This window comes from Polypterus senegalus, unplaced genomic scaffold (genome assembly GCF_016835505.1).
Source record: "Polypterus senegalus isolate Bchr_013 unplaced genomic scaffold, ASM1683550v1 scaffold_9479, whole genome shotgun sequence".
In the NCBI taxonomy this organism is placed as follows: domain Eukaryota; kingdom Metazoa; phylum Chordata; class Cladistia; order Polypteriformes; family Polypteridae; genus Polypterus; species Polypterus senegalus.
This window is the reverse complement of record NW_024380662.1, coordinates 1-11,384: the sequence shown is the minus strand read 5'-3', so window position 1 is coordinate 11,384 and position 11,384 is coordinate 1. Positions and strand designations below refer to the sequence as shown.

The window sequence follows — 11,384 nt, the reverse complement described above, 5'->3', positions numbered from 1 at the left end:
TAAAGAAGAATTCACCAGCTCTGACGTGTCATTGTCTATTCCAGTTGTTCCTTTGCCCAAGGAGCGGAAAATCAGAGAAGTGGAAATAGCGATGGATACCAGGACAAGCTGACTTCTGTCTAGAGGCCTTGCAAGAATTCAGATGTTGATTAGCATAAGTGGCGTTTCTTTGTATCTCTGGGTGGTGGGCGGGAGTTTCTTGCCCCTACCCATGATGCATTGCAGAGTGTGCACACTCAACATATTCAGTTCCATATAATCTAAATTCCTTTGGCTGCGACTGTTTTAATGCTTCTCTGGTGCTCCTCACCTAGTTGTCCTTTGGCGTCACCTTCTACCTTCAGTTTTTTGTAAGTCTGACAAGGTGTGCATGTCAGCTGCGGGGCCTCACTGGCCGTGTTCTCTTCTTCCTGGCCGCAACACACATGCTCTGGGTTCCCTTCATCCCGAATAAATCTTTCGCCTTTTACTAAAGATTTCCGTGGAGAGGACCGTTAAAGAGTCTCAAAGAATTTTTGCACAGCCTGTTTCGTGCAGGCTCTCTGAGCTTGGTTAAAAAAAGAAGTTGTGTCTTTCCTGTCTCTGTTCCCCCTGGTTTAACTGCGGATTGTGCATGTAACTCTTAGTAGGCAGATGGAGGTTCATGCGTATGCATCTGCTGTGAGTTTTTTCCGTAATCTTTGGAGTTTCAGGGCTCTCGCCTTGTGTACTAATGCGCTTCGTATATTAAAGATAAGGAATCGAATTGCCTTGTGAGAGAAATATACAAAGCTCGCTATCTAAGCACACAAGCAGATCTTTTAGCTGCGGGTCAGTATATCTCATACAAAACCATGCAGTAGATACCTTGGGATTCTGGAAAAACTTCAGATGATGGCACAGCTACATACCTCAACAGTGGCAAGTACAGCATAGGTAATATGTTGAATCCAAATCTCCCATTCTTCAGAGACTTTTAAACATGGGTAACACTTCAAAAATCTTATCAGCGGGGAGTATCCGAGAAGGACTTTTGTTATTCCTGGTTTGTAATTGTTTATTTTTGTCTTTCACTCTTCTTTGAGGAAAATTGGCAAAATGGAAAATGTGCATCAAAGGACATGGCTTTAAGTACCCCGCTGATTGCTGCTGATTTCTGAATTCGTGGAAATAATATTGTTTTCAATGTGTGACCTGAATGTAGCCATCGATGCAAGGTTTAACTTGATCTCCAAGGCTTGCCTCCCAAACACTGCACTCTTTGCACTGACATAACGCGATGCCACGCCTCAATCTGTAGAGTTTCCGGGTGAAACAGGACATCCAAGTCCCAACCCACCTCTGAGATTTCGACTGATTCAATAATGAGGAGCCCACCCAGTGTCTGCACACTATTAGGATTTCACCTGGATAGATCACTTAACCCTTGAAGTCGATCGGTGGTTCTCGTGTGCATCTAGTGGCCTGAAGTGACATGACGAGAACCCTATCGGCAAGCACGGGTCTGGACATTGGTGTAAAGAAGAATTCACCAGCTCTGATTTGTTCTATTGTCTATTCCAGTTGTTCCCTTTGCGGCCCAAGGAAGCGGGAAAATCAGGAGAAGTGGAAATAGCGATGGATACCCAGGACAAGCTGACTTCTGTCTAGAGGCCTTGCAAGAATTCAGATGTTGATTAGCATAAGTGGCGTTTCTTTGTATTCTGGGTGGTGGGCGGGAGTTTCTTTCCCCTCCCCATGATGCATTGCAGAGTGTGCACACTCAACATATTCAGTTCCATATAATCTAAATTCCTTTGGCTGCGACTGTTTTAATGCTTCTGGTGCTCCTCACCTAGTTGTCCTTGCATACCACCTTCTACCTTCAGTTTTTGTAAGTCTGACAAGGTGTCGCATGTCAGCTGCAGAGGCCTCACTGGCCGTGTTCTCTTCTTCCTGGCTTCAACACACATGCTCTGGGTTCCCTTCATCCTTCTAATAAATCTTTAGCTTTTTACTAAAGATTTCCGTGGAGAGGACCGTTAAAGAGTCTCAAAGAATTTTGCACAGCCTGTTTCAGTACAGGCTCTCTGAGCTTGTAAAAAAGAAGTTGTGTTCTTTCCTGTCTCTGTTCCCCTGGTTTAACCGTACTGATGTTGCATGTAACTCTTAGGTAGGATTTCAGAGGGTTTTCGGATGGTATCTGCTGTGAGTTTTTTTTTCCGTAATTTTGGGAGTTTTCAGGGCTCGCTGTGTGCACGCATGCTTCTGCATATTAAAGATAAGGAATCGAATTTCCTTGTGTGAGGAAGACATAAAGCTCGCTATCTAAGCACACAAGCAGATCTTTAGCTATGGTCATATCTCTTACAAAACCATGCAGAAGATACCTTGGGATTCTGGAAAAACTTTCAGATGATGGCACAGCTACATACCCTCAACAGTGGCAAGCACAGCATAGGTAATATGTTGAATCCAAATCTCCCATTCTTCAGACTTTTTAAACATGGGTAACACTTCAAAAATCTTATCAGCGGGGAGTATCCGAGAAGGACTTTTGTTATTCCTGGTTTGTAATTGCTTATTTTGTCTTTCACTCTTCTTTGAGGAAAATTTTGCAAAATGGAAAAATGTGCATCAAAGGACATGGCGTTTAAGTACCCCTGCTGATTGCTGCTGATTTCTGAATTCTGGAAATAATATTGTTTTCAATGTGTGACCTGAATGTAGCCATCGATACAAGGTTTAACTTGATCTCCAAGGCTTGCCTCCCAAACACTGCACTTTTGCACTGACATAACGCGATGCCACGTGCCTCAATCTGTAGAGTTTCCGGGTGAAACAGGACATCCAAGTCCCAACCCACCTCTGAGATTTCGACTGATTCAATAATGAGGAGCCCACCCAGTGTCTGCACACTATTAGGATTTCACTCGATAGATCACTTAACCCTTGAAGTCGATCGTGGTTCTCGTGCATCTAGTGGCCTGAAGTGACATGACGAGAACCCTATCGGCAAGCACGGTCTGGACATTGGTGTAAAGAAGAATTCACCAGCTCTGGACGTGTCTATTGTCTATTCCAGTTGTTCCCTTTTGCGCCCAAGGAAGCGGGAAAATCAGGAGAAGTGGAAATAGCGATGGATACCCAGGACAAGCTGACTTCTGTCTAGAGGCCTTGCAAGAATTCAGATGTTGATTAGCATAAGTGGCGCTTTTGTATCTCTGGGTGGGGGGAGTTTTTGCCTACCCATGATGCATTGCAGAGTGTGCACACTCAACATATTCAGTTCCATATAATCTAAATTCCTTTGGCTGCGACTGTTTTAATGCTTCTCTGGTGCTCCTCACCTAGTTGTCCTTTGGCGCCACCTTCTACCTTCAGTTTTTGTAAGTCTGACAAGGTGTCGCATGTCAGCTGCGCAGGCCTCACTGGCCGTGTTCTCTTCTTCCTGGCCGCACCACACATGCTCTGGGTTCCCTTCATCCCGAATAAATCTTTCGCCTTTTACTAAAGATTTCCGTGGAGAGGACCAAGTAAAGAGTCTCAAAGAATTTTTGCACAGCCTGTTTCGTACAGGCTCTCTGAGCTTGGTTAAAAAGAAGTTGTGTCTTTCCTGTCTCTGTTCCCCTGGTTTAACCGCACTGATGTTGCATGTAACTCTTAGGTAGGATTTCAGAGGGTTTCATGCGGTATCTGCTGTGAGTTTTTTCCGGGTAATTCTTTGGGAGTTTTCAGGGCTCGCGCCTTGTGTACGACGCCTGCATATTAAAGATAAGGAATCGAATTGCCTTGTGTGAGGAAGACATAAAGCTCGCTATCTAAGCACACAAGCAGATCTTTAGCTGCGGGTCATATCTCTTACAAAACCATGCAGAAGATACCTTGGGATTCTGGAAAAACTTTCAGATGATGGCACAGCTACATACCTCAACAGTGGCAAGCACAGCATAGGTAATATGCTGAATCCAAATCTCCCATTCTTCAGACTTTTAAACATGGGTAACACTTCAAAAATCTTATCAGCGGGGAGTATCCGAGAAGGACTTTGTTATTCCTGGTTTGTAATTGTTTATTTTTGTCTTTCACTCTTCTTTGAGGAAAATTTTGCAAAATGGAAAAATGTGCATCAAAGGACATGGCGTTTAAGTACCCCGTTGATTGCTGCTGATTTCTGAATTCGTGGAAATAATATTGTTTTCAATGTGTGACCTGAATGTAGCCATCGATACAAGGTTTAACTTGATCTCCAAGGCTTGCCTCCCAAACACTGCACTTTTGCACTGACATAACGCGATGCCACGTGCCTCAATCTGTAGAGTTTCCGGGTGAAACAGGACATCCAAGTCCCAACCCACCTCTGAGATTTCGACTGATTCAATAATGAGGAGCCCACCCAGTGTCTGCACACTATTAGGATTTCACCTCGATAGATCACTTAACCCTTGAAGTCGATCGTGTGGTTCTCGTGCATCTAGTGGCCTGAAGTGACATGACGAGAACCCTATCGGCAAGCACGGTCTGGACATTGGTGTAAAGAAGAATTCACCAGCTCTGGACGTGTCTATTGTCTATTCCAGTTGTTCCCTTTTGCGGCCCAAGGAAGCGGAAAATCAGGAGAAGTGGAAATAGCGATGGATACCCAGGACAAGCTGACTTCTGTCTAGAGGCCTTGCAAGAATTCAGATGTTGATTAGCATAAGTGGCGTTTCTTTGTATCTCTGGGTGGTGGGGGGGAGTTTCTTGCCCTACCCATGATGCATTGCAGAGTGTGCACACTCAACATATTCAGTTCCATATAATCTAAATTCCTTTGGCTGCGACTGTTTTAATGCTTCTCTGGTGCTCCTCACCTAGTTGTCCTTTGGCGCCACCTTCTACCTTCAGTTTTTGTAAGTCTGACAAGGTGTCGCATGTCAGCTACGCAGGCCTCACTGGCCGTGTCTCTTCTTCCTGGCCGCAACACACATGCTCTGGGTTCCCTTCATCCCGAATAAATCTTTTCGCCTTTTACTAAAGATTTCCGTGGAGAGGACCGTTAAAGAGTCTCAAAGAATTTTTGCACAGCCTGTTTCGTACAGGCTCTCTGAGCTTGGTTAAAAAGAAGTTGTGTCTTTCCTGTCTCTGTTCCCCTGGTTTAACCGTACTGATGTTGCATGTAACTCTTAGGTAGGATTTCAGAGGGTTTTATGATGGTATCTGCTGTGAGTTTTTTCCGGGGTAATTCTTTTGGGAGTTTTCAGGGCTCTCTCTTTGTGTACGCACGCTCTGCATATTAAAGATAAGGAATCGAATTGCCTTGTGTGAGGAAGACATAAAGCTCGCTATCTAAGCACACAAGCAGATCTTTAGCTGCGGGTCATATCTCTTACAAAACCATGCAGAAGATACCTTGGGATTCTGGAAAAACTTTCAGATGATGGCACAGCTACATACCTCAACAGTGGCAAGCACAGCATAGGTAATATGTTGAATCCAAATCTCCCATTCTTCAGACTTTTAAACATGGGTAACACTTCAAAAATCTTATCAGCGGGAGTATCCGAGAAGGACTTTGTTATTCCTGGTTTGTAATTGTTTATTTTGTCTTTCACTCTTCTTTGAGGAAAATTTTGCAAAATGGAAAAATGTGCATCAAAGGACATGGCGCTTAAGTACCCGTTGATTGCTGCTGATTTCTGAATTCGTGGAAATAATATTGTTTTCAATGTGTGACCTGAATGTAGCCATCCATACAAGGTTTAACTTGATCTCCAAGGCTTGCCTCCCAAACACTGCACTTTTGCACTGACATAACGCTGGCATGCCACGCGCCTCAATCTGTAGAGTTTCCGGGTGAAACAGGACATCCAAGTCCCAACCCACCTCTGAGATTTCGACTGATTCAATAATGAGGAGCCCACCCAGTGTCTGCACACTATTAGGATTTCACCGATAGATCACTTAACCCTTGAAGTCGATCGTGTGGTTCTCGTGCATCTAGTGGCCTGAAGTGACATGACGAGAACCCTATCGGCAAGCACGGTCTGGACATTGGTGTAAAGAAGAATTCACCAGCTCTGGACGTGTCTATTGTCTATTCCAGTTGTTCCCTTTTGCCCAAGGAAGCGGGAAAATCAGGAGAAGTGGAAATAGCGATGGATACCCAGGACAAGCTGACTTCTGTCTAGAGGCCTTGCAAGAATTCAGATGTTGATTAGCATAAGTGGCGTTTTTTGTATCTCTGGGTGGTGGGCGGGGAGTTTCTTGCCCCTACCCATGATGCATTGCAGAGTGTGCACACTCAACATATTCAGTTCCATATAATCTAAATTCCTTTGGCTGCGACTGTTTTAATGCTTCTCTGGTGCTCCTCACCTAGTTGTCCTTTCGCTCACCTTCTACCTTCAGTTTTTGTAAGTCTGACAAGGTGTCGCATGTCAGCTGCGCAGGCCTCACTGGCCGTGTTCTCTTCCTGGCCGCAACACACATGCTCTGGGTTCCTTCATCCCGAATAAATCTTTCGCTTTTACTAAAGATTTCCGTGGAGAGGACCGTTAAAGAGTCTCAAAGAATTTTTGCACAGCCTGTTTCGTACAGGCTCTCTGAGCTTGGTTAAAAAAAGAAGTTGTGTCTTTCCTGTCTCTGTTCCCCTGGTTTAACCGTACTGATGTGTGCATGTAACTCTTAGGTAGGATTTCAGAGGGTTTATGGCGGTATCTGCTGTGAGTTTTTTCCGGGTAATTCTTTGGGAGTTTTCAGGCTCGCCTTGTGTAATGCACGCTTCTGCATATTAAAGATAAGGAATCGAATTGCCTTGTGTGAGGAAGACATAAAGCTCGCTATCTAAGCACACAAGCAGATCTTTAGCTGCGGGTCATATCTCTTACAAAACCATGCAGAAGATACCTTGGGATTCTGGAAAAACTTTCAGATGATGGCACAGCTACATACCTCAACAGTGGCAAGCACAGCATAGGTAATATGCTGAATCCAAATCTCCCATTCTTCAGACTTTTAAACATGGGTAACACTTCAAAAATCTTATCAGCGGGAGTATCCGAGAAGGACTTTGTTATTCCTGGTTTGTAATTGTTTATTTTGTCTTTCACTCTTCTTTGAGGAAAATTTTGCAAAATGGAAAAATGTGCATCAAAGGACATGGCGCTTAAGTACCTGCTGATTGCTGCTGATTTCTGAATTCCGTGGAAATAATATTGTTTTCAATGTGTGACCTGAATGTAGCCATCGATACAAGGTTTAACTTGATCTCCAAGGCTTGCCTCCCAAACACTGCACTTTTGCACTGACATAACGCTGATGCCACGTGCCTCAATCTGTAGAGTTTCCGGGTGAAACAGGACATCCAAGTCCCAACCCACCTCTGAGATTTCGACTGATTCAATAATGAGGAGCCCACCCAGTGTCTGCACACTATTAGGATTTCACCTGATAGATCACTTAACCCTTGAAGTCGATCGTGGTGGTTCTCGTGCATCTAGTGGCCTGAAGTGACATGACGAGAACCCTATCGGCAAGCACGGTCTGGACATTGGTGTAAAGAAGAATTCACCAGCTCTGGACGTGTTCATTGTCTATTCCAGTTGTTCCCTTTGCGCCCAAGGAGGCGGGCAAATCAGGAGAAGTGGGAATAGCGATGGATACCCAGGACAAGCTGACTTCTGTCTAGAGGCCTTGCAAGAATTCAGATGTTGATTAGCATAAGTGGCGTTTCTTTGTATCTCTGGGTGGTGGGCGGGAGTTTCTTGCCCCTACCCATGATGCATTGCAGAGTGTGCACACTCAACATATTCAGTTCCATATAATCTAAATTCCTTTGGCTGCGACTGTTTTAATGCTTCTCTGGTGCTCCTCACCTAGTTGTCCTTTGGCGCCACCTTCTACCTTCATTTTTTGTAAGTCTGACAAGGTGTCGCATGTCAGCTGCGCAGGCCTCACTGGCCGTGTTCTCTTCTTCCTGGCCGCAACACACATGCTCTGGGTTCCTTCATCCCAATAAATCTTTCGCTTTTACTAAAGATTTCCGTGGAGAGGACCGTTAAAGAGTCTCAAAGAATTTTGCACAGCCTGTTTCGTACAGGCTCTCTGAGCTTGGTTAAAAAGAAGTTGTGTCTTTCCTGTCTCTGTTCCCCTGGTTTAACCGCACTGATGTTGCATGTAACTCTTAGGTAGGATTTCAGAGGGTTTCATGGTATCTGCTGTGAGTTTTTTTCCGGGTAATTCTTTGGGAGTTTTCAGGGCTCTCGCTCTTGTGTAACGCACGCCTGCATATTAAAGATAAGGAATCGAATTGCCTTGTGTGAGGAAGACATAAAGCTCGCTATCTAAGCACACAAGCAGATCTTTAGCTGGGTCATATCTCTTACAAAACCATGCAGAAGATACCTTGGGATTCTGGAAAAACTTTCAGATGATGGCACAGCTACATACCTCAACAGTGGCAAGCACAGCATAGGTAATATGCTGAATCCAAATCTCCCATTCTTCAGACTTTTAAACATGGGTAACACTTCAAAAAATCTTATCAGCGGGGAGTATCCGAGAAGGACTTTGTTATTCCCTGGTTTGTAATTGTTTATTTTTGTCTTTCACTCTTCTTTGAGGAAAATTTTGCAAAATGGAAAAATGTGCATCAAAGGACATGGCGTTTAAGTACCCCGTTGATTGCTGCTGATTTCTGAATTCGTGGAAATAATATTGTTTTCAATGTGTGACCTGAATGTAGCCATCGATACAAGGTTTAACTTGATCTCCAAGGCTTGCCTCCCAAACACTGCACTTTGCACTGACATAACGCTGAATGCCACGTGCCTCAATCTGTAGAGTTTCCGGGTGAAACAGGACATCCAAGTCCCAACCCACCTCTGAGATTTCGACTGATTCAATAATGAGGAGCCCACCCAGTGTCTGCACACTATTAGGATTTCACTCGATAGATCACTTAACCCTTGAAGTCGATCGTGGTGGTTCTCGTGCATCTAGTGGCCTGAAGTGACATGACGAGAACCCTATCGGCAAGCACGGTCTGGACATTGGTGTAAAGAAGAATTCACCAGCTCTGGACGTGTCTATTGTCTATTCCAGTTGTTCCCTTTATGCCCAAGGAAGGGAAAATCAGGAGAAGTGGAAAAAGCGATGGATACCCAGGACAAGCTGACTTCTGTCTAGAGGCCTTGCAAGAATTCAGATGTTGATTAGCATAAGTGGCGTTTCTTTGTATCTCTGGGTGGTGGGCGGGAGTTTCTTGCCCTACCATGATGCATTGCAGAGTGTGCACACTCAACATATTCAGTTCCATATAATCTAAATTCCTTTGGCTGCGACTGTTTTAATGCTTCTCTGGTGCTCCTCACCTAGTTGTCCTTTACGTCACCTTCTACCTTCAGTTTTTTTGTAAGTCTGACAAGGTGTCGCATGTCAGCTGCGCAGGCCTCACTGGCCGTGTTCTCTTCTTCCTGGCCGCAAACACACATGCTCTGGGTCCCTTCATCCCCAATAAATCTTTCGCTTTACTAAAGATTTCCGTGGAGAGGACCGTTAAAGAGTCTCAAAGAATTTTGCACAGCCTGTTTCTGAGCAGGCTCTCTGAGCTTGGTTAAAAAGAAGTTGTGTCTTTCCTGTCTCTGTTCTCCCTCGGTTTAACCGTACTGATGTTGCATGTAACTCTTAGGTAGGCTTTCAGAGGGTTTATGGCGGTATCTGCTGTGAGTTTTTTTCCGGGGTAATTTTGGGAGTTTTCAGGGCTCTTCCTCTTGTGTACGCACGCTTCTGCATATTAAAGATAAGGAATCGAATTGCCTTGTGTGAGGAAGACATAAAGCTCGCTATCTAAGCACACAAGCAGATCTTTAGCTGCGGGTCATATCTCTACAAAACCATGCAGAAGATACCTTGGGATTCTGGAAAAACTTTCAGATGATGGCACAGCTACATACCTCAATAGTGGCAAGCACAGCATAGGTAATATGCTGAATCCAAATCTCCCATTCTTCAGACTTTTAAACATGGGTAACACTTCAAAAATCTTATCAGCGGGGAGTATCCGAGAAGGACTTTGTTATTCCTGGTTTGTAATTGTTTATTTTTGTCTTTCACTCTTCTTTGAGGAAAATTTTGCAAAATGGAAAAATGTGCATCAAAGGACATGGCTTAAGCACCTGTTGATTGCTGCTGATTTCTGAATTCCGTGGAAATAATATTGTTTTCAATGTGTGACCTGAATGTAGCCATCGCATACAAGGTTTAACTTGATCTCCAAGGCTTGCCTCCCAAACACTGCACTTTTGCACTGACATAACGCGATGCCACGTGCCTCAATCTGTAGAGCTTCCGGGTGAAACAGGACATCCAAGTCCCAACCCACCTCTGAGATTTCGACTGACTCCAACAATGAGGAGCCCACCCAGTGTCTGCACACTAATTAGGATTTCACTCGACAGATCACTTAACCCTTGAAGTCGACGGTGGTTCTCGTGCATCTAGTGGCCTGAAGTGACATGACGAGAACCCTATCGGCAAGCACGGTCTGGACATTGGTGTAAAGAAGAATCTACCAGCTCTGGACGGTTCTAGTGTCTATTCCAGTTGTTCCCTTTTGCCCAAGGAAGCGGGAAAATCAGGAGAAGTGGAAATAGCGGCGGATACCCAGGACAAGCTGACTTCTGTCTAGAGGCCTTGCAAGAATTCAGATGTTGATTAGCATAAGTGGCGCTTTTGTATTCTAAGTGGTGGGCGGGATTTCACCTGCCTATGATGCATTGCAGAGTGTGCACACATATTCAGTTCCATATAATCTAAATTCCTTTGGCTGGCACTGTTTTAATGCTCTCTGGTGCTCCTCACCTAGTTGTCCTTGGCGCCACCTTCTACCTTCAGTTTTTTAGGAGTCTGGACAAGGTGTCGAAGCATGTCAGCTGCCATGTGCAGGCCTCACTGGCCGTGTTCTCTTTTTCCTGGCCGCAACACACATGCTCTGGGTTCCTTCATCCCGAATAAATCTTTCGCTTTTACTAAAGATTTCCGTGGAGAGGACCGTAAAGAGTCTCAAAGAATTTTGCACAGCCTGTTTCGTACAGGCTCTCTGAGCTTGGTTAAAAAGAAGTTGTGTCTTTCCTGTCTCTGTTCCCCTGGTTTAACCGTACTGATGTTGCATGTAACTCTTAGGTAGGATTTCAGAGGGTTTGGATGGTATCTGCTGTGAGTTTTTTTCCGGTAATTCTTTGGGAGTTTTCAGGGCTCTCGCTCTTGTGTAGCACGCTCTGCATATTAAAGATAAGGAATCGAATTGCCTTGTGTGAGGAAGACATAAAGCTCGCTATCTAAGCACACAAGCAGATCTTTAGCTGCGGTCATATCTCTTACAAAACCATGCAGAAGATACCTTGGGATTCTGGAAAACTTTCAGATGATGGCACAGCTACATACCT

At 44.5% G+C, this 11,384-nt stretch overlaps 8 non-coding genes across 8 annotated transcripts; all 8 read left to right on the top strand.

Moving 5' to 3' along the window:
* The first annotated feature begins 425 nt into the window (after positions 1-425).
* Positions 426-541, top strand: LOC120520271. Its single transcript, XR_005631812.1, has one exon. It is a non-coding gene; the product is annotated as a U5 spliceosomal RNA (small nuclear RNA).
* Positions 542-1,929: 1,388 nt separating this feature from the next.
* On the top strand, positions 1,930-2,046 carry LOC120520275. Its single transcript, XR_005631815.1, has one exon. It is a non-coding gene; the product is annotated as a U5 spliceosomal RNA (small nuclear RNA).
* Positions 2,047-3,425: 1,379 nt separating this feature from the next.
* On the top strand, positions 3,426-3,541 carry LOC120520267. The gene has a single exon (XR_005631808.1). It is a non-coding gene; the product is annotated as a U5 spliceosomal RNA (small nuclear RNA).
* Positions 3,542-4,926: 1,385 nt separating this feature from the next.
* On the top strand, positions 4,927-5,043 carry LOC120520272. Its single transcript, XR_005631813.1, has one exon. It is a non-coding gene; the product is annotated as a U5 spliceosomal RNA (small nuclear RNA).
* A 1,384-nt stretch (positions 5,044-6,427) lies between these two features.
* On the top strand, positions 6,428-6,541 carry LOC120520274. Its single transcript, XR_005631814.1, has one exon. It is a non-coding gene; the product is annotated as a U5 spliceosomal RNA (small nuclear RNA).
* A 1,389-nt stretch (positions 6,542-7,930) lies between these two features.
* On the top strand, positions 7,931-8,042 carry LOC120520269. Its single transcript, XR_005631810.1, has one exon. It is a non-coding gene; the product is annotated as a U5 spliceosomal RNA (small nuclear RNA).
* A 1,387-nt stretch (positions 8,043-9,429) lies between these two features.
* LOC120520270 lies at positions 9,430-9,541 on the top strand. The gene has a single exon (XR_005631811.1). It is a non-coding gene; the product is annotated as a U5 spliceosomal RNA (small nuclear RNA).
* A 1,384-nt stretch (positions 9,542-10,925) lies between these two features.
* LOC120520268 lies at positions 10,926-11,037 on the top strand. Its single transcript, XR_005631809.1, has one exon. It is a non-coding gene; the product is annotated as a U5 spliceosomal RNA (small nuclear RNA).
* The last annotated feature ends 347 nt before the right edge of the window (positions 11,038-11,384 follow it).